Source organism: Heptranchias perlo, chromosome 14 (assembly GCF_035084215.1).
Source record: "Heptranchias perlo isolate sHepPer1 chromosome 14, sHepPer1.hap1, whole genome shotgun sequence".
NCBI lineage: Eukaryota > Metazoa > Chordata > Chondrichthyes > Hexanchiformes > Hexanchidae > Heptranchias > Heptranchias perlo.
Genome location: NC_090338.1, coordinates 43318049 through 43339795, shown reverse-complemented (window position 1 = coordinate 43339795; position 21747 = coordinate 43318049).

The following is a 21747-nucleotide window of genomic DNA, read 5'->3' as shown; positions in this document are numbered from 1 at the left end:
CCATATATAAGGGAGTAGGCTTGGCGATAGGACATGTGTTTGTGTTGGGTATAATTTGAAATCTGGCAAATAAAGTTGACAAGCAACAACAAGTATTCAGTCCTTCACTGCCTGGCTATCCAATTCTAACACACAATGTTGATTTTATTCTGAATACAGGGCAAGCTCTTGTAACTCAATTTAGAATAAACTAATTTTCTCTGTTTCCTATTTCTGTGTCATGTCTGTGAAGCACCTTAATGATATATTGCAAAATGTGGTGAGTATAAGGTCATGTAGTTAAATATATGTGTGTATGTTCATGTTCACTGAATCCTGACCTTCTGGTAAATCTGATGAAAAAGCAGTCGTAGGCAGGCAACTCCTCTGAAACCCGACATTTAATTAAATAAGATCTCTATCTGGATTAATCAGCCTCTTGCTAACATGATCACAAGGACTGATAAAAATGACATGGAGTCAGCATTGTAAGCGACATGCACAAATGTCATAATTACCATTTACAATAGCTATCTTGGTTAAGAATATAGCTTCATTTCAGTTATGTATCATTTGTCTTCAGTAACATCTCCCCTGAAAATTAGATTTTTTTTTAATGTGTGTGGTTGAAATAGTAGCTATGGTATTTAGAACTAGGTAAAATATATAAAAGATAATTGCGATGCACAAGATTGCATAGCAATATATAATTAACTTTGTCTGGCAAGATCATTGGACAGTGTAATGGTTGGAAAGCTATCTTCAAAATCCAGATTGCAAGTGTTGAGTCTCACAATTTTACAAGTTCACCTCCTTTTGACCAATTAGAAATCAACATAATGCCAATTGTTTAATTTCACATGCCGTGGAATAAACAGTGCGGTGTGGTAAATTTCAACTGTACTCAATGTGGCTAAATATTTTTCTGTTATTCATATCAGCAGTTTGTTTATCGGATATGGTTCACAGGTAGTTTGGGGCTGGAGCTCAATGTTCTGTACAGGTTGCCATTTTGTTTTTTTGAGGCATTGCACTTTCGACTTACTTATAAGCGCTGATGACAGGAAAGCTTCCTCACCACCAAGCATATTCAGTAAACTACTCTGAGGAGTGAACCTTTAATGTTTATGGATTGGGAGTTGATTTGTCTGGGAATCCATTTTCTTTAACTCTGTGGCCTAGAAATTGGATTGTCCTGTGCCTGTTTTACAGATGTCAGGGGCCTAAGGGACCAATATGGTGGATGGTGTGCATAGCAGGAGCACCTGGGAGATCTATTCCCCATTCTGAGAGACTCCAGGGAAAGCTGGCAACCCTAGAATCGAGTGAAATTTGTTTTGGATCACTATAGCAGAGAGCCAGTACAGACATAATGGATCAAATGGCCTACTTCTGTGTTGTAAACGTCTATTGTTCTGTGCAGTGTTTCTGTTCGGTCCATGATATTCATTTGCTATCTTTGATTGCATATTTGGTAATCTTGAAGGATACCTCTCCATGCTTGATACAATGGCCTGGATATTAACTTGGAGCCGGGAAGAGAGTGGGGGGAAATGATTTTCGGACAGGAAACCCGGAAGTAAGGGTTTCCCGCATTCCGTACGATTTTGACGTTAGGATGTCCTCAAAATTTTTTAAACAGGTTTTGCTTCCGGCAGCCAGCCCGATTGACAGTCGGGGAGAGATTGGATTCTTCAGGGTTTGTATGGGGGGGATCGTGGGTGGTGGGGGATGGGGAAGTCAGACACCATGGGGGGGGCGGGGTTCGGCTGATCACGGGGGTCGGATCGCAGCAGGTAAGCTTGATGATCCGTGGGGAAACACTCCTGCTCCTCTTGGCCCACTAGCAGTGCAATAAAGGCCCTTACCTCATGGATCCAGCCTTTCTCGCCTCCGATTCACTGACAAGATGCACAAGCCCTGGGAAACCCGTGCTGGAGGGATTAAATTCGAAGGTCTCTTAAATTCAATTTTAAAACACCTGCTTAACATCTCATAATGAGGTAAATTGCTCCCATAAGTACCCGCCCGCCTGCACTAATTATGGAGCTGCCTCCGGCGAGTAGGTTACTCACGCAGCCAAACGCACCTCTCTTAAATTCGGAAGTGGGCGCATTGGAGCCGGGTTGAGGTCACACTGGAAAAATCTACCACTTCCAACCCACCCATTTGGGGGTTAAAATTCCCCCCAATAAGTCTAAGCTGCACCAAAATTACTGAAGTTCTGAAAGATCCCTGACTGATGACACCAATAAAAATTGGATATCATGTTGCCATTCACATATGGTTATAGTCTGAAATCTTTTTTTAAATATAAAAATGTATGAAAAATATAAATTATAGAAATTGAACAAAGACTTGTTGAATACCATAAATATTCAGCTCATGGCCAAACCTTCACATCTCAAGAGTGTCTTTGTTGCTTCCTTATTATAAGGCCAAGGCACCTATAAATATTCATTGATATTTCCCATGTCTGCCAGACATCAAATATATATAAATGTTGGTAGCCTTGAGTGTACTTGGCAAAAAATGGCTTCGGCACATTAATTAAGTACTGCAGACGTGGACTCTGTATTTAATTCATATTTTGAATTGTCCAATATACTGCTGGCATTTTTCACCATGTAAAATGTGATATTTTCATATATTGTAAATATGACTGCAATATCTATTATATACCGACAGTGATTTTTTTCCATAAATATGCTATGATCTTTTTGAAACCTTTGACAAGGCTTCTAGAAAACCAATTTTTTTAAAAACTTAACTTTTAATGAAATTTACCAGTTTAGCAGGTAGTACGTAGAACTTATATTTGTACACCAAAACATACGGGTTCTGAAAATCCGCGATGTTCCAGCCTTCAGAGTGGACCAGCCTTAATCCAGGCTGCGATTAAGGCCTGGACCCTCAAAAATTTGGCTTTCAATTTTTTTTTCGCTGTCTTCTTTCTTCCAGTATAGGGAATCTGGCAGCCAACCTATCCTCCCAGTCCAGCACTCCCCCACCGTACTTTCCGGCTTCTTTGGCAGGGTGCTTCCCGCGAACTTTGGGATAGTGGCAGAGTTCTCGGGGTGTGCAATATGGCATCCAAGGGATTTTCAAGGCACTAATAACCAATGCCTTGAGCCCTCCACCAATAGTCATCTATTATTCCTTGAACATACCAACAGTTCATTAAAATTAAATTGTCCATGTGTCCAAATTAATATTGATGCACAACCATGTACTAAATAGGATGCTGTGATATGATACAGTTCTATAACTATTTGATGACGTGCACGTCTACTCCCGAAGTTACGGGGCATTAGGACCATGGGGAGTGGATGGTGTCAGCCATCCAGGCTTCAAAATAAATGGTTACAGGTGTCCCGGATTAAACAAACAAGTGAGGAGGTTATATAAAGCAAAACCAAAGGTTTTAGATTTTGGGCAGACTGTTGGGATAGAGAGGTTCTGTGTGATGAATTTGAAGTAAGTGTATTTTGTTTACAATAAAAGTGTGCTGAACTGCCTTTGGTTGGATGAACTGAACTGAACTGAACTGAACTGAACTGGTATTGAGAACACACAGGGGTGATACAAGTGCTGGCTATCCTGAGACAAGGGGCACTTGATCACACTATACTTAGCCACTTCTCAAATTAGATCAAACTTAAAGGTTTTACAGTAGAAATAGTTCATTTCTACTGACTTTTTTTCCTCTTCTACACTCATGCAGGCAGAAGCAATTAAACATATATCAAGCAACAAAGATCCAGTATTTGGCTTTGCTGTCTTCACTGATTTTCTAACCTTTTCCCCCTTTGTTTGATTTACTCAAACTCTCACACCTCCTGAAATGTGCATTGACTTAAAGCCTAAACATGTATCTGGCCAAATCTATGGATTAATAACCTGCAAGTCATAATTGCAGAAATCTGGATCTTTCTAACCATAAGAATACAGCCTTTCATTGCTGCAAATAGATGACCTGCCATTTTTAAAAATGTTTTCATAATCAGCACAACTTTTTGCTGAAGTGCCTATATTTTGTTGTCAAATTTTGCCAGTCTCCTGTCTTCTTTTGCAATGTATTAACTTTAGGATGTTCCCACAAAGAATAACAATGTGTCCATCTATTGAGTGTCCTCACCAACACAAAAGGGACATATTAAGAACTACCATGCTTAGCCCTATGATTGTACTGTGCAGGGTTTAAAATGCAGAAATGAATCACCTACCTTATGCAGATTAACCTTTTGTAACATGAGACAAATCTATCATTTGTACCTTTTCTTTGATTAAGGAGCATACATTTTGTTTTTTACTTACTTCAATATATCATTAGTCAAAAGGAATTCCATGCTATTAGCTTCTGAGGATGCATTATATTCTCTAGTGTTACAGTTTGGGGGTCTTAGTACATAAGAAATAGGAGCAGGAGTAGGCCATATGGCCCCTCGAGCCTGCTACACTATTTAATAAGACCATGGCTGATCTTCAACCTCAAGTCCACTTTCCTGCTGATTCCGATATTCCTTGATTCCAATCTTCTCATAGCATTCTAATAATGGTTCCTATTGATGGTCATTGTTTCTCTATGATCCAGAAATTGCACATTTCTGCATTTAACAGCATACTCAAAAAGCTAACATTTACTTAATTTGCAGTAAGATGTTTGAGATGAATTGTAGTCCAGCACCATGCTACCTAACTTTCTTAGAAAAACCACATTACCACACCAGAGGTTTACAGGCTAACGTAACTAATAACTTTCTCTACAAATAATTAGTAATGTGAAGCACAAATATTGGCATGCTATTTCCGGTGTTTGTACTGAGTTTCATTTGTGAGGCTAGGGAAAGAAATGTGCAGTAAAGATGTATGATCCGGCTGACAGAGTGGGTGGCTATACAAATCTTGGAGATTTTGATTTATTGCAGGACTTGGAAGATGCTGTAAGGCCTGGAAATTAGGTGAAAGAATCCTGTATTAAGGTCTGCAGAATCACTTTTGCAGCTACCAATCGTGCATATGTTGTTTCCTCAGGTAATGGAACTGCCCCTTCTGTGGGCTCTTGCTGCAATGGTTCCATGTGGAATTCTCTTTCAAATGGGATGTTATGGTGAATGCAGCAGACCATGGTGATCAGACAGCTTTGACTAGATTATATTGTAGGATGGTGCTTACCTGTCATTCCTTCAACAGACCTATGTCAAAGCTTAATAATGCATCAATAAGGTGGAAGGATGCATCTCATAGTGTCTGTGTTCACCTTGTGTGTGGGAATACCACAGAGGGGTCAGAAGCCAAGGCAGCAATGGGTTTCTGTTGCCAAAGCAGTGAATAGTTAATTTTCATAGCTCTGCCCTATTAAAATCAATGGCGATTACAAATTTGCTGAATGAACGCTACTTTGATTGCTGCTGCCACTTAGACCATTAAAGAATGGGGCTAGTGGGCTCAGGAATCTTAGTTTACTGTTTAAATAATTAAAAAATAATAATTGTCTAGCCCTCGTTAGGTGGTGTTTTTAAAAATTATTCAGTGGTCCAGTTCTGACACTGATTAGGTCACTGGTGCAACGTGCAAAGCAATGAACAGAAATCTTGTAATCGTGTATACATCTAGGGGCGGGGTGGGTCGCAGGAGCGAGGGTTGTCAGTGCCTAGCCTTAAATTAACATGCAAATATGACATTTTTAAATGTATAATTTGGATCACCCTTCCCATGCTCATTGAAACATATAAAATTCTGACAGGGCCAGACAGACTGGATGGACGGAGGATATTTCCCATGGCTGGGGTGTCCAGAAAGAGGGGTCACAGTCTCAGGATACAGGGTAGGACATTTAGGACTGAGATGAGGAGAAATTTCTTCACTGAGGGTGGTGAACCTGTGGAATTCTCTACCACAGAGGGCTGTGAAGGCCAAGTCACTGAATATATTTAAGAAGGAGCTAGATAGATTTCTAGACACAAAAGGCATCAAGGGGTATGGGGAGAGAGCGGGAATATGGTATTGAGATAGAGAATCAGCCATGATCATATTGAATGGTGGAGCAGGCTCGAATGGCCTACTCCTGCTCCTATTTTCTATGTTTCTATGCATTGTGAATGTGGCCATTGGTGACACCTTATTACAAACTGCAGCGCATGGACAATATATATGCTACATTTTTTGCAGCTTCCATAAAGCTGCTGAAATTTCTAGCGAAATATTCCAGCCTGAAACCTCAAGGGTCGCATTACATTATTAGAGTTTGGAGTCATGCTAGTAAACATGTCTTGAGCATAAATATCGTCTAAGGTTGGCTCCCTGAATGGTTAACTGCACCCATGTGTTCAGTATTTCTAAAATACTCGAACAAACCTTTATCACTATCTCCCCACACCTCCCCTCACCATCCTAATCTCAAGTGATTGAACCACTTTGTTCCCTTTAATATTTAATTTTCACAAAAGTATTGTAAAGACTTGAGGGTAATATTTCTGAATTCCATAAAATGTACTGCTGGGATCCCTTTTCGCAAGATTAATAGGAACCATGATGTTCAGATGTATTACTACAGGGGCAGTAACATTAGTAGCAACTCAGAAAAAGCTCCTGGACAACAGACTGCTTGAGCAACTGAAGATTAAAAGGGGGAATTTTAATCCCCAAGAACGGATGGGTTGGGGCCAGGTGGGAAGTTAAAATAATAGAAATTTGCAGCGCAACCGCAAGCCAGCTCCATCGCGCCCATTTCTGGTTTTAACGGAGGCGGTTCGGGATACGGGCGATCAACCTGCTCTCAGGAGGCGGGTCGGTCACTAAAATCTTTTAAGAAGGCTGCATGCCTCCATTTTACTAAAATGTTTACGTTTAACTCATGGATGCTGACCAGGAGGAGCAAGAGTGCTTTCCCCAGCACCCCCAAGTTAACCTCTTTACAGATGCCGCGATCTCCGACTTTCCCCCCACTCTCAACCTGATCTCTGGCTGCTCAGCAACCCCGCGCCCCCCGCCTCCGCCACCCCCGACAACCTGATCTCCAACTGCTCACCCTCCCCCCCCCCCCCCCCCCCACCATGATCTCTGTGGTGGGTGACTGCCGCCCCCCACCCCCCCCCCCAGGCCAATGCAAACCCCAAAGACCCCAATCACTCCCCAGCTGCTTTCCCGCTCGACAAGCCTGTCAATCTGGCTGGCTGGCTGGCACAAAACTTGTTGAAGAAAATTTAAAAGATTTCCCACCATTAAATTCACTAGGACCTGCGGGAAACCCTTACCTCCGGGTTTCCCGTTCGCAAACCCGCCCCACTGTTCTCTTCCCATAAGAGATAGAGATAGAGTTAGGAGCAGGAGTAGGCCATTCGGCCCCTCGAGCCTGCTCCACCATTTAATGAGATCATGACTGATCTGATTTTTACCTCAACTCCACTTTCCTGCCTTTTTCCCATATCCTTTGACTCCCTTGCTGATCAAAAATTTGTCTAACTCAGCTTTGAATGTATTCAATGACTCAGCCTCCACAGCTTTTTGGGGTAAAGAATTCCAAAGGTTCACAACCCTCTGGGAGAAGAAATTCCTCCTCATTTCCGTCTTAAACGGGCAACCCCTTATTCTGAGACTATGCCCCCTAGTTTTAGATTTTCCCATGAGGGGTAACATCCTCACAACATCTACCCTATCGAGTCCCCTCAGAATCTTGTATGTTTCAATAAGATCTCTTCTCATTCTTCTAAACTCCAATGAGTATAGACCCAACCTGTTCAATCTTTCCTCATAAGACAACCCTTCTATACCCAGAAACAACCTAGTGAACCTTCTCTGAACTGCCTCCAATGCAAGTACATCCTTCCTTAAATAAGGGCAGCAGAACTGTACGCATGTACTCCAGGTGTGGTCTCACCAGCACCCTGTACAGTTGCAGCATGACTTCCCTGCTTTTATATTCCATCCCCCTAGAAATAAAGGCCAATATTCCGTTTGCCTTCTGGATTACCTGCTGCACCTGTATGTTGACTTTTTGTGTTTCATGTACGAGGACACCCAGATCCCTCTGTACCGCAGCATTTTGTAGTATTTCTCCATTCAAATAATATTTTGCTTTTTTATTTTTCCTCCCAAAGTGGATGACTTCACATTTTCCCACATTATATTCCATCTGCCAAATTTTTGCCCGTTCGCTTAACCTGTCAATATCCCTTTGTAGACACTTTGGGCTCGATTTTCACCCCCCCCGATCGGATGCATTTGTGACGGGGGGGGCTGCGAAAATCGGGGATTCCCGGGGCGGGTCTGGAGCCCGGCTCTAACCCGCCCACTTCCGGGTTCCCCAGTGACGCGCTGACATGCGCGCACGGCCCCCGCATGTGGGACTCCCGCCGGCAATTAAAGCCAGTGGAGTGCCACTTAAAGTACTTAAACAGTTACTTCAGGTCGTTTACAGACCTGATTGACCTGATATTTTAGGAGGGCTGGGATTTTGAAATGAACTGAGACTGTTTCCCATACTGGGGGAAACACTCCCAGTTGAAATGGACGTGTTGCAGCCATCATCCTGTGGCAGATGCAAAGGTCCATTTGACAGGTGGGGGGAGACCCTCACTCATTGCAGGAGGCCACTCTGTCACTTGGGACAAAGTTTGGCCTCCACCACCCTCCTCCTGACAAGAAAATTCACCAACTTGCACACTTATCCCGGTGTCCAGACACATGTACCTAACTTGCGGACCCCCTCAGATGTACATCTTCCAGATGGGGGCCGTCATGACATCCTTGGAGGGCGAACAGCATCACTAGCCTCGCCGGCCATGCCGTCCACCTCTGACACGTGGAGCTCCACAACACGGTGCTGTGACACATCCACCTGCACAGTAGGAGGGAGGGCAACCACAGAGAGAGATGCATCGCAGAGGGTTCTAGCCTCGCCACAGGGTCTACAGACCGAGGCTCAGCTTCCTGGACCTCTCTGAGCAGCAGTGCACACGGAGGCTCAGAGTCACTCGACATGTAGTCGTGGACATCTGCAACCTCCTTCATGCCGAGCTGCTCCCGGTTGGCCCGAGCACCATCTTCTTACCTGTCGCCGTCAAAGTCACCACTGCCCTCAGCAACTTCTCCGCATCCTTCCAGGGTGCCACCGGGGACATCGCCGAAGTCTCTCAGTCATCTGCACAAAAGAGCCCTGCAAATGGGGAAGGTTTAAACTAGAGTGGCAGGGGGATATGGGAACCTGAGCGGGGAGTCAGAAGAGAATAAAGTTGAGGGCAGCAAGAGAGGGGAAGACCCAGGGGAAATCTACAATACAAATAGGGGGCGGACATATGAGGAGAGGTTGAGTAGATTGGGACTCTACTCATTGGAGTTCAGAAGAATGAGAGGCGATCTTATTGAAACATATAAGATTGTGAAGGGGCTTGATCGGGTGGATGCGGTAAGGATGTTCCCAAGGATGGGTGAAACTAGAACTAGGGGGCATAATCTTAGAATAAGGGGCTGCTCCTTCAAAACTGAGATGAGGAGAAACTTCTTCACTCAGAGAGTGGTAGGTCTGTGGAATTTCCTGCCCCAGGAAGCTGTGGAAGCTACATCATTAAATAAATTTAAAACAGAAATAGACCGTTTCCTTGAAGTAAAGGGAATTAGGGGTTACGGGGAGCGGGCAGGAAATTGGACATGAATTTAGATTTGAGGTTAGGATCAGATCAGCCATGATCTTATTGAATGGCGGAGCAGGTTCGAGGGGCCGATTGGCCTACTCCTGCTCCTATTTCTTATGTAAATACACCTACACCCACTTTGCAGTGACACAATGGGTGGCTTCAGTTGTGGGTCTTCAAAGTGATCCTCAAGAAAAGGCATTATTACACAAACCAGACAAGATTCGCAAAGACGTGGCAGTAATGGTGACAATATAATATGCAATGTGAGTTGATCAGAAATTAAATATAGGTAAAAACCATGACAAACCCTCAAACACCCTTGTGCATCCCTTTTATGCTCACAACAAGTTTGCCTTACGCTTCCTACTGCACATATGTGACGCATGCCCTGTAGCTGCAGCACAGGTCGTGGCAGGTTGAGTGAGGCTGACTGTGAAAGAGATGTAGGAGATAGAGCCATGAGATTGTATGAGGATTGGGTTGAGTGGTAGTGGCGGGATGAGTACTGGCGAGGTGAGTAAGTGCAGGTAAGATGAGGATGAGCTTTGAGTGGGTGTGAGTAGTGATGTGACAGAGTAGTGTTGTCAGTGCAGAAGGAGATGTGGGGTGGGGACAGTGATGTGGCAGACGGAGTGTAGGGGAAAGAGTAAGTGTACTCACTTTGGCTGACCTACTTCGGTCATTGAAGCGCCTCCTGCACTGTATGCAGGTGGGCGATATGTTGGTGGTGCTGGTGACTTCCTCTGCCACCTCGAGCCAGGACTTCTTGGTGGCAGAGGCAGGCCGCTTCCTCCTGCCTGCCAGGGGGAAGATCTCTGTCCTCCCCCTCCTCCTCACCCCATCCAATAAGAGCTGGAGTGAGGCATCATTAAACCTGGGAGCAGCCTTTCCCCTGGGCTGCTCCATGCTGTAATTTTTCTTATTTTCTGTAGCATCAGTCAGTGGAGGACTGCCCCTTTAAATAGAGCTCCTCCAGCTGACAGCCTATGCTGCGCATGCGCAGTCCACCTGCTGCGCAGCTTACCAGAGGGAAACCCGGAAGTACAGGTCAGTGGCTCCAATCAAGCTGCAATCATGTACAGAGCACCCCGATTTCACTGGGCACGTTACCCACGCGCCCAGTCGACCCCCCGCTCCGAACCTGCCGCCCTGCTAATATCAGGCCCTTTGTGTCCTCATCGCAACTTGCTTTTCCACCTATCTTTGTATCATCAGAAAATTTGGCCGCAAGACATTCTGTTCCTTCATCCAAGCCATTGATATATATTGTAAATAGTTGAGGCCCCAGCACAGAGCCCTGCGGCACCCCACTAGTTACAGATTACCATTTTGAAAATGACCCTTTTATCCCGACTCTCTGTTTTCTGTTAGTTAGCCAATCCTCTATCCATGCCAGTATATTACCCCCAACTCCATGAGCTCTTATCTTGTGCAGTAACCTTTTATGTGGCATCTTATCGAATGCCTTTTGGAAATCCAAATATACTGCATCCATCGGTTCCCCTTTATCCACCCTGCCCGTTATTTCCTCAAAGAACTTTAATAAATTTGTCAACATGATTTCCCCTTCATAAAACCATGTTGACTCTCCTTGATTGTATTATGAATCTCCAAATGTTCTGCTACTACTTCCTTAATAATGGATTCGACCATTTTCCCAATGACAGATGTTAGGCTAACTGGTCTATAGTTACGTGCTTTCTGTCTCACTCCCTCCTTGAATAGGGGTGTTACGTTTGTGGTTTTCCAAACCGCTGGGACCTTTCCAGAATCCAGTGAATTCCTGGCTCCAAGTCTCTGGTTTCCATATTGTTCCTATAATGTCAATGGGAAAGGGGGGTCACTGTCTATCTAAAGAACTAATCAGACAGATATAAAAACAGCCATTATAGCACATTAGTTCTCTCTAATTTGAATTTGTGCTTGTTTCTGCGCATTAGCTCAATCTTTAAATATGTATTTTAAACACTGCTGGAGACTAATAGTTTTGCAAAGAGCTGCTCAGTAAAGAAATATGATGCAATAAATAATGCACCCTGCTACTTGTCTGTGTATCTGGTCTTGTATTTGTGCATAGAGACGGACAGCGACACTGAGTAGCATTGCATACATTGCAATTAATTTTTACTTTGGCCATTGACTGCACCACTATTGACTCCCCACTATGCTCACTGTGGTGTGTTCTCATCAGTTCTCCAGTAAGTATTTGCAGAACTTCACCACTAGAGGATCAGGGCACACAATGCTCTCATGTATAGTGTTCATCGCCAATATTGCCGATGAAGGAAATTCTCGGTTATTATTTCTGTATTTTGGAGAGTGTGTGTTTATGATCCTTTATTGACCTTTTGGGCCTTTTTTTTAACAGAAGTGTTCATACTTCGTAAAACTCATGAATTTATATTGCAGTATGTATGTTAATCTATCCAGTGGAGTAATATCCATCTTGATATTGGACCACTGTTGAAGGAGAATTGGTATGCTTCCAATTAAGGAACACCTGTCTAACAGTTTACAGAATTATCAGGGGATAATGCAAGTTGAATCTTAAAGGGGCTATATAATTTTCTAGAATTGTCTTGCAAGACCAAAACTCTGCAGGTGAAATTGAGGGTATGTAATATGCTGTCTATCATTGTATCTATAACAAGGTTTTTAACAGTTTCAAAGATCCAATCTACCATTGCAAGAGTTTGATTGACAGAACAAATTGAAAAGGTGAGAGGTGACAACCCTCTCGAGTATCTTTGTATAGATGAAAATGTTTTGAAGCAAGACTGTTCATGCAAACTACAGACTTGAAAAGAGTATACAGTGGGACCACAAAGGTAATACTAATGTCCAGAAGACCTTGATGAGGATTCTTCACTTCACCTTATCAAATGCCTTTTCATCATTAAGGGAGCCTGTCAAAACATCTTACTTACAAGTAAAAGCAAAATGAATAATGAAAGCAGTATCCTCAAGTTGAGTAAATAAGTTTGAGGGTTATAAACAGATCAAGTCACCTTACCCAAGAAGCTGCATTTGGATTAATTAGCTAGATAATTAACACAAGGCAGTTACTATTGGTTAATTCTAGTTGACAGCCATGACTAATATAGTCTCTTTGGGATTAGCCTAAGCACTTTGCTGTGTTCAAAATATGCAATTAAGACTAGTCTAAGTAAAATGTCTATCTACCTTTGCACATTACATCACAACATGCTGTTAGCCAATGAATTGCGAGTTATGTGGGAAAGAAGAATGTTCAGAATCGGGAACTATAGACAGCAATTTGGCAGATGAATGAAAAATATAAATAGCATTTAATACTGAGAAATTCTTAGTAATACACATTTGTGCTAAAAAAATATAAATCATCTATTCTACCTGTACAATTAGGTGTACGTAGTGGAACTGCAGCAAAAAATAAAATTTGGGTGTGTTACTGGATTCAGTAATGAAAGTGTCATCATATATAGCAAGAATCACACAAGGCACATAAAACATTCAGCTGTATCTGCAGATCTATATATTCAGTTATTATACTTTGTGATGCTGGAAAATATTAAAAGAAGGTGAAGGCCTTCAATAAGTGTTATGAAGATCGGCTAAAGGATCCAAAATTGTTCTATTGAAGGGGAAAAAAGATCAATGGAGACATGTTGCAATTTTTACAGATCATGGAGAAATCAGTAGAGCGCTCCTGCTCATTCCGACTCCGCAAAATACAAAAATATTCAAAGTTTTGGGCCTTTTTTCAGTGGCCTCCAAATGTTGCTCTAAAGACCGCTGGTTCGGCTTCTCAAGTCCCAGAAATACCATTGGATCATGCACATCACAAACTTTGACTAGAGAAACCAATTTACAATGCCTGGTCTGAAATGAGCACAGGATCCTCATTTCAATATGCGCTCATTTCAGGGGCCATCTAAAAAAAAGGCCCGAACCAAATTAGCAATGGCCTGAATGCTCATGGAGATTGGGGTTGGGCTTTTGCCCAACTAAATTGGTTATCGTTGCATCTGCATTAGGCACATAAAAATGGGCATAACAATATCAAATTAGACCCCGACTTACTCAATTGTTGCAAAGAAAGACTTGGTACTGGTGGCTGACTGTAATTGAGATTACTTCGGCAGTGACATTTGGCACTTTATTAACTTGGAATCCATTTAGTGATAGCCAATTTTTTATAGTTGGAATTACCTAGTGGCTTGAAAGTTTTATTTATTTGCAATTTATTTGGAAAATTGTTCAGGTACGCCCTGTCCACAAAAAGCAGAACAAATCCAATCCGGCCAATTACCGCCCTATCAGTCTGCTCTCAATCATCAACAAAGTGATGGAAGGTGTCATCGACAGTGCAATCACCAATAACCTGCTCACCGATGCTCAGTTTGGGTTGCACCAGGACCACTCTGCTCCAGACCTTATTACAGCCTTGGTCCAAACATGGACAAAAGAGCTGAATTCCAGTGGTGAGGTAAGAGTGACTGCCCTTGACATTATGGCAGCATTTGACTGAGTATAGCATCAAGGAGCCTCAGTAAAATTGAAGTCAATGGGAATCAGCGGGAAAACTCTCCAGTGGCTTGAGTCATACCTAGCACAAAGGAAGATGATAGTGGTTGTTGGAGGCCAATCATCTCAGCCCCAGGATATTGCTGCAGGAGTTCCTCAGGGTAGTGTCCTAGGCCCAACCATCTTCAACTGCTTCATCAATGACTTTCCCTCCATCATAAGGTCGGAAATGGGGATGTTTGCTGATGATTGCATAATGTTCAGTTCCATTCACAACCTCTCAGATAATGAAGCAGTCCGTGCCCACATGCAGCACGACCTGAACAACATCCAGGCTTGGGCTGATAAGTGGCAAGTAACATTCGCACCACAAAAGCGCCAGGCAATGACCATCTCCAACAAAAGAGAGTCAAATCACCTCCCCTTGACTTTCTACAGCATTACCATCGCCGAGTCTCCCACCATCAACATCCTGGGGGTAACCATTGACCAGAAACTTAACTGGACCAGCCATATAAATACTGTGGCTACAAGAGCAGGTCAGCGGCTGGGTATTCTGTGGCGAGTGACTCACCTCCTGACTCCCCAAAGCCTTTCCACCATCTACAAGGCACAAGTCAGGAGTGTGATGGAATACTCTCCACTTGCCTGGATGAGTGCAGCTCCAACAACACTCAAGAAGCTCGACGCCATCCAGGACAAAGCAGCCCGTTTGATTGGCACCCCATCCACCACCTTAAATTTTCACTCTCTCCACCACCGGCGCAGTGTGTACCATCCACAGGATGCACTGCAGCAACTCGCCAAGGCTTCTTCGACAGCACCTCCCAAACCTCTACCACCCAGATGGACAAGTGCAGCAGACGCATGGGAACACTACCACCTGCACATTACCCTCCAAGCCACACACCATCCTGACTTGGAAATATATTGCTGTTCCTTCACCATCGCTGAGTCAAAATCCTGGAACTCCCTTCCTAACAGCACTGTTGGAGAACCTTCACCACATGGACTGCAACGGTTCAAGAAGGTGGCTCACCACTACCTTCTCAAGGGCAATTAGGGATTGGCAATAAATGCTGGCCTTGCCAGTGAAGCCTACATCCCGTGAATGAATTTTTAAAAAAATCCATTACACCGGTTGGTGTTCTGGCAGCTCTGCATTTGCTGTTATTTAACAGTTTGCCTCTAGAGTTTTTTTACACACTTCAGCAAACACAACCTGGAAGATCAGTGATATTTTTGTGTCCAACTGGGGTTTTGCAATCCATTGTTGATGTCTCTTTTGAACAAAAAAAACTCCTCTAAGTCCTCACGTCTGCAGTGAATTTACTTCATAACTTCGAAAATGATGGTGTGACTTTGTATAAAATATTCACTTTTCAATTTGCCTGTGGAGCTACAGAATGCTGTTTGAGTCTATCTGTAATGACCTCAAATGCCCTCACAGTAAAAAGCATAATTTTTTGCATTTTTTCTAATGTTTGTTGATCCATTTTTGGAGAGGTAGGAATCCTCAGAGTAATGCTGACCACAGATGGATGGCTTGTTTGAGCTTTCTTCTGCTATTACACCCTTTTTACTCTTGTCTGCTTTTTCAATATTATGAAATAGAATAAAATATGCCCTCAAATGCTAATCTTGCTGCTCAATTAGTTATGCTCAGTTCTGGAATAGTTTAGAATCACTTGTATTGCTGTAAATTGTGATGACATCACATAAACAACGAAATTACAAGAAAACTATGTTAATGTTCCAAATTTTGCTTTATATCACAGATAAGGTCATTTGATGGAATGAACAGTTCAAATAATTCTGCCTGACAACTGTACAGTTCAGAATGGTGGCCCTTCAAGTTTACTAGTTTTGTTTTGGGAGTCATTATTAAAAGGATTTAGTTTTTATTAAAACAGTTCAGAATCCCAGAGAGAATTTTCCTGGTTCCCCAAATCATTCTTTAACTTTGATTCTCGGCATAATTTTTGTCACACTGAGAGATATGACATTGCAATAATTAACTAAATCTTATTTCTGCATGCATTTTCATTATAAATTCCTATATCCATATTTATAATGGCAACTGCCTATATAAATTTGTCACACTGTAACTACACCCTCCTGCCATTGGTGGTGCTGTATCTTTGTATATCCCAGGTCCACAGCATGCACTACTGCAACAACTTGCATTTATATAGCACTTTTAATGTAGTAATACATCCCAAAGCACTTCACAGGAATGTTACTAAACAAAATTTGGCACCAAGCCACATAAGGAGGTAATAGGACAGGTGACCAAAAGCTTGGTCAAAGAGGGAGGTTTTTATGAGTATCTTAAAGGAGGAGAGAGAGGTGGAGAGGTTTAGGGAGGGAATTCCAGAGCTTAGGGCCTAGGCTGCTGAAGGCACGACCGCCAACGGTGGAGCGATTAAAATCAGGGATGAGCAAGAGGCAAGAATTGGAGGAGCGCAGAGATCTTGGAGGGTTGTACGGCTGGAGGAGGTTACAGAGATAGGGAGGGTGAGGCCGTGGATAGATGAGAACGGAACCAGGCGAGCACAGTCCTACCCAGCTGGATGACGGAGGAGATGCAGACCGGGAGCCAATGTAGGTCAGCGAGCACAGGGATGATGGGGGTACTCGACTTGGTGCAAGTTAGGGTACGGGCAGCAGAGTTTTGGATGGGCTCAAGTTTATGGGAAGTGGAAGATGGGAGGCCAGCCAGCAGAACATTGGAATAGTCCAGTCTGGAGGTAACAAAGGCATGGATGAGGGTTTCAGCAGCAGATGAACTGAGGCAGGGGTGAAAACGAGCAATGTTAAGAAGGTGGAAGTAGGCGGTCTTGGTGATGGAGCGGATATGTGGTCAAATAGGATGCCAAGGTTGCAAACGGTTTGGTTCAGTCTCAGACAGTGGTCAGGGAGGGGAATGGAATTGCTGGCTAGGAAACAGAGTTTGTGGTGGAGGCCAAAGAAAATGCCTTCGGTCTTCCCAATACTTAGTTGGAGGAAATTTCTACTTTTCCAATACTGGATTTCGGACAAGCAGCGTGACTAATCATAGGCAGTTGAGGGATCGAGGGAAGTGGTGGTGAGGTCGAGCTGGGTGCCATCAGCGTACATGTGGAATCTGATGTGTTTTCGGATGATGTCGCTGAAGGGCAGCATGTAGATGCCAAATAGGAGGGGGCCAAGGTTAGATCTTGGGGGACTCCAGAGGTAACAGTGCGGGAGCCATTGCAGGAGATTCTCTGGATACAACTGAATAGATAAGAACGGAACCAGGCAAGCGCAGTCTCACCCAGCTGGTCAACGGAGGAGAGGTCTTGGAGGAGGATGGCGTGGTCAACCATGTCAAAGGCTGCAGACTGGTCGAGAAGGATGAGGGAGGGATAGTTTACCATCCTTGCAGTCACTTGGGATATCATTTGTGACTTGGATCAGGACCATTTCAGTCCCGTGGCAGTGTGGGAACCTGATTGGAGGGGTTCATACATGAAGTTGCGGGAAAGATGCAAGTTCAGGGCTAGGGCAGGGGGGAGCCATAGGGGAAATTTGGGATTCAGGAGGCGTCAACACATTCAAGGACTTTGGAGAGGAAAGGGAGGTTGGAGATGGGGTGGTAGTTTGCAAGGATATAGGGGGTCAAGAGTGTTTTTTTTGAGGAGAGGTGTGATGACGGCAGATTTGAAGGAGAGGGGAACAGCAACCGAGGAGAGGGAACTGTTAACAATATCACCTAACACGGGAGCCAGGAAGGGAAGTTGGGTGTTCAGCAGTTTAGTGGGAATAGGGTCGAGGGAGCAGGAGGTGGGCCTCATGGTTAAGATAAGCTCGGAGAGGGCATGAGGGGAGATAGGAGAGAAACTAGAGAAAGATGCGAGTTCAGGGCTAGGGCAGGGGGGAACCATAGGGGAAATTTGGCTTGGTGGGCGAGAGGAAGGGAGGGGAGCGACAGAGGTAGGTGAACAGATGGTTTCGATCTTAGTGTCAAAGAAGTCCATGAGTTCCTTGAACTTTTTGTTGGAGGTAAGGGTGGAGGGGGCAGGGGAGAGCGGTTTAAGAAGATGGCTTGTAGTGGAGAAGAGAAGTCGGGGACTATCTTTGCATTCCACGATGATCCTGGAATAGTGAGCAGTTTTGCAGAGGAGAGCAGGACCCGATAGTGCTTTATATAATTCAGCCAGATCTGGCAATGAATGACTAAACCAATTATCCACCATAAACGTTCAAGCCTGTGTCTCTTGGACTTAAGGGAGCAGAGATGAGGGCCATACCAGGGGGAATGACCAGCGTCAAAGAGAGTAATGGTTTTAATGGGGACAAGGGCATCAAAGGTGGAGGTGAGGGTGTAATTAAATAGATCGGCAGCTGTAGAAATGTCGTGGTGAATGGAGGGCCAAAGGCTGGACAGTTGGGAATTTGAAAGTGCCGTTGTAAGTGACCTGGGTGGGAAGGTATTTTCCAGGAGTGGACACAGAAGGGAGGGGGAAAGGTGATGTGGGTGGAGAGGGATATAAAGAAGTGATCAGAGATGGCCTTATCCATGATTGACAAATGGGAGTTGAGATGCCACATGAGATGGCAAAGTCGAGGGGATTGCTGTGAATATGGGTAGGAGAGTTTATATGGAGGGAGACATTAAGGGAGGATAGGAGGGCAGTGAACTCAGAGGAAAGAGGGCATGATGAGTTAAGTTGGTGTTTGAAATCACCGAGAATGAGAAGTCACTCGGTGCAGAGGTTGAGGGAGGAAACCAGTGAAGATATCTCGGTGCGAAACTTGGCGCAGTACTTGGGTGGGCAGTAGAGAACGAGGATTTTAAAGGAGAGGCGAGAGGGGTGCAACAAGGCGAGATGCTCAAAGGAAGATAAGGTGCCAGAGGAGTAGAAGGATAGACCAAAGTGTGATTTGCTGACAAGGGCCACACCACCATCACAGCAGTCTGGGCGGGGCAAGTGGTGGAAGATATAGCCAGCCAGGGAGTCTTCATTAAGAGGGAATGTATCATCACCTGTCAGCCAAGTTTCCGACAAGTCCATGATGTCAATGCAATCATCCACAATAAGTTCATGGATGGCAAGGGCCTTGTTCACAAAGAAAGCTTTATGCTCCAACCAACTCTATTCCTTTGTTTTGCACGTTGCCATCAATTTTGCTAATATAAAATCAAACTGCTAGATAAAAATAAGGACAGAATGTATGACTTTAAAGTGGAGACTATTATTTTTCTGTGCCTTAGTCCAATATTCCCCATTCTTTAATCCCACTTCACCTCAAGCTACACTTGATTTTGATTCCTTGTGAGCAATGCCATAGGTGATATAAATATTATGTAATACTGGGTTTGAAGGCAAGTGCTTCCGACTGTATAAGTGAAAAAGTGCAGAAAATACTTAATTACAATAAAACTCAATTATCGTAGCGTTGAAAAAGTAAAAATATAAGGGCCAATTTTAGGAATGCATGTGATCAGTGGGGAACTTCACCTGGCAGCCATACATAATGGGGAAATCCCAGGCACAATTTCCCAAGACGAATGGCCATCAGTGAGGGTCCCTGCTGGTAGCCTCCCTTAATGTGAACAGTTAGATCATATATTACATGGGATCGTCCTTACATTATTAAGCAATATAAACCTTTGCTTTAGAAATAGTAAAAGCTCAATTAAATCTCACGGGATCCAAGGCGAGGTAGCCAATTGGATACAAAATTGGATTGACGGCAGAAGACAGAGGGTGGTTGTAGAGGGTTGTTTTTCAAACTGGAGGCCTGTGACCAGCGGTGTGCCTCAGGGATCGGTGCTGGGTCCGCTGTTATTTGTTATTTATATTAATGATTTGGATGAGAATTTAGGAGGCATGGTTAGTAAGTTTGCAGATGACACCAAGATTGGTGGCATTGTGGACAGTGAAGAAGGTTATCTAGGATTGCAACGGGATCTTGATAAATTGTGCCAGTGGGCCGATGAATGGCAGATGGAGTTTAATTTAGATAAATGTGAGGTGATGCATTTTGGGAGATCGAATCGGGCCAGGACCTACTCCGTTAATGGTAGGGCGTTGGGGAGAGTTATAGAACAAAGAGATCTAGGAGTACAGGTTCATAGCTCCTTGAAAGTGGAGTCACAGGTGGATAGGGTGGTGAAGAAGGCATTCAGCATGCTTGGTTTCATTGGTCAGAACATTGAATACAGGAGTTGGGATGTCTTGTTGAAGTTGTACAAGACATTAGTAAGGCCACACTTGGAATACTGTGTACAGTTCTGGTCACCCTATTATAGAAAGGATATTATTAAACTCGAAAGAGTGCAGAAAAGATTTACGAGGATGCTACCGGGACTTAATGGTTTGACTTATAGGGAGAGGTTGGATAGACTGAGACTTTTTTCCCTGGAGAGTAGGAGGTTTAGGGGTGATCTTATAGAAGTCTATAAAATAATGAGGGGCATAGATAAGGTAGATCGTCAAAATCTTTTCCCAAAGGTAGGGGAGTCTATAACGAGGGGGCATAGATTTAAGGTGAGAGGGGAGAGAATCAAAAGGGTCCAGAGGGGCAATTTTTTCACTCAAAGGGTGGTGAGTGTCTGGAACGAGCTGCCAGAGGCAGTAGTAGAGACGGGTACAATTTTGTCTTTTAAAAAGCATTTGGACAGTTACATGGGTAAGATGGGTATAGAGGGATATGGGCCAAGTGCAGGCAATTGGGACTAGCGTAGTGGTATAAACTGGGCGACATGGACATGTTGGGCCGAAGGGCCTGTTTCCATGTTGTAAACTTCTATGATTCTATTCTATCATAAATATGCATGCAGGTGTGCTCTTCCTCTGCAATGTGGTGTGTGAAGTTTAAATCATAAGATATAATAGTATTTCAATTCAAATCATAAAATATAATCACACTTCAATACAAAATGTGATCCAATCCTAGGAGTCTGCCACCTGGCACTGTCTATCATGAAACTTGCCACCAGCCAAAGACCAACTTGGCAGAAATGAGCTAAAACCACCCTCTTTGCATTGCCTTTTTTATATGTGGGTTGAACATATCAGGAACATGTAAACTTGGCGGAGGATAGACTCCATTGGGTCCTCTCCAAATTGGTAATTAGGTACTCAAATTGGGGGAAAGAGTTCACTGCTGGGGGAGCTTCATTGTCCTAAGACTCCTGAACAGCACAGGTTCTCAGCAGAGGTAAAGTTAAAAAGAGGAGGAGTAATTTCAAGCAGATTTCGGTCATAAAGAGCATTACAAAGTGCAGAATAGGCAGAAGCCAAATTTTAAGGCAAATTACCAGATCTAAAACCAAGATCTTGGGGAATAATGGCCAATAGATAGGTGAGCAATTAAATAGGGCTAAAGACATAAATTCTTAAAGGGTGCACCTGACAGAGCTTAACTAAACAGGGAATAACAAAAGAGGCATAGAAATAAAAGGAGCATGTGTAAAGCAAAAGCAAAAAGGGGGCGAATGAGATAAGTTAGACTTAACAGGGTTCAGAAGAGAGAAGTAAAGTGAGATGGAGAACATGAAATATGTTTGTTGTAGGATGTTTATAAAAGGGGTAAAAAAACATGTTTAATAACTGGGCTAAAAGATGTGAAAATTGCTTACTGATCAATAAACCTA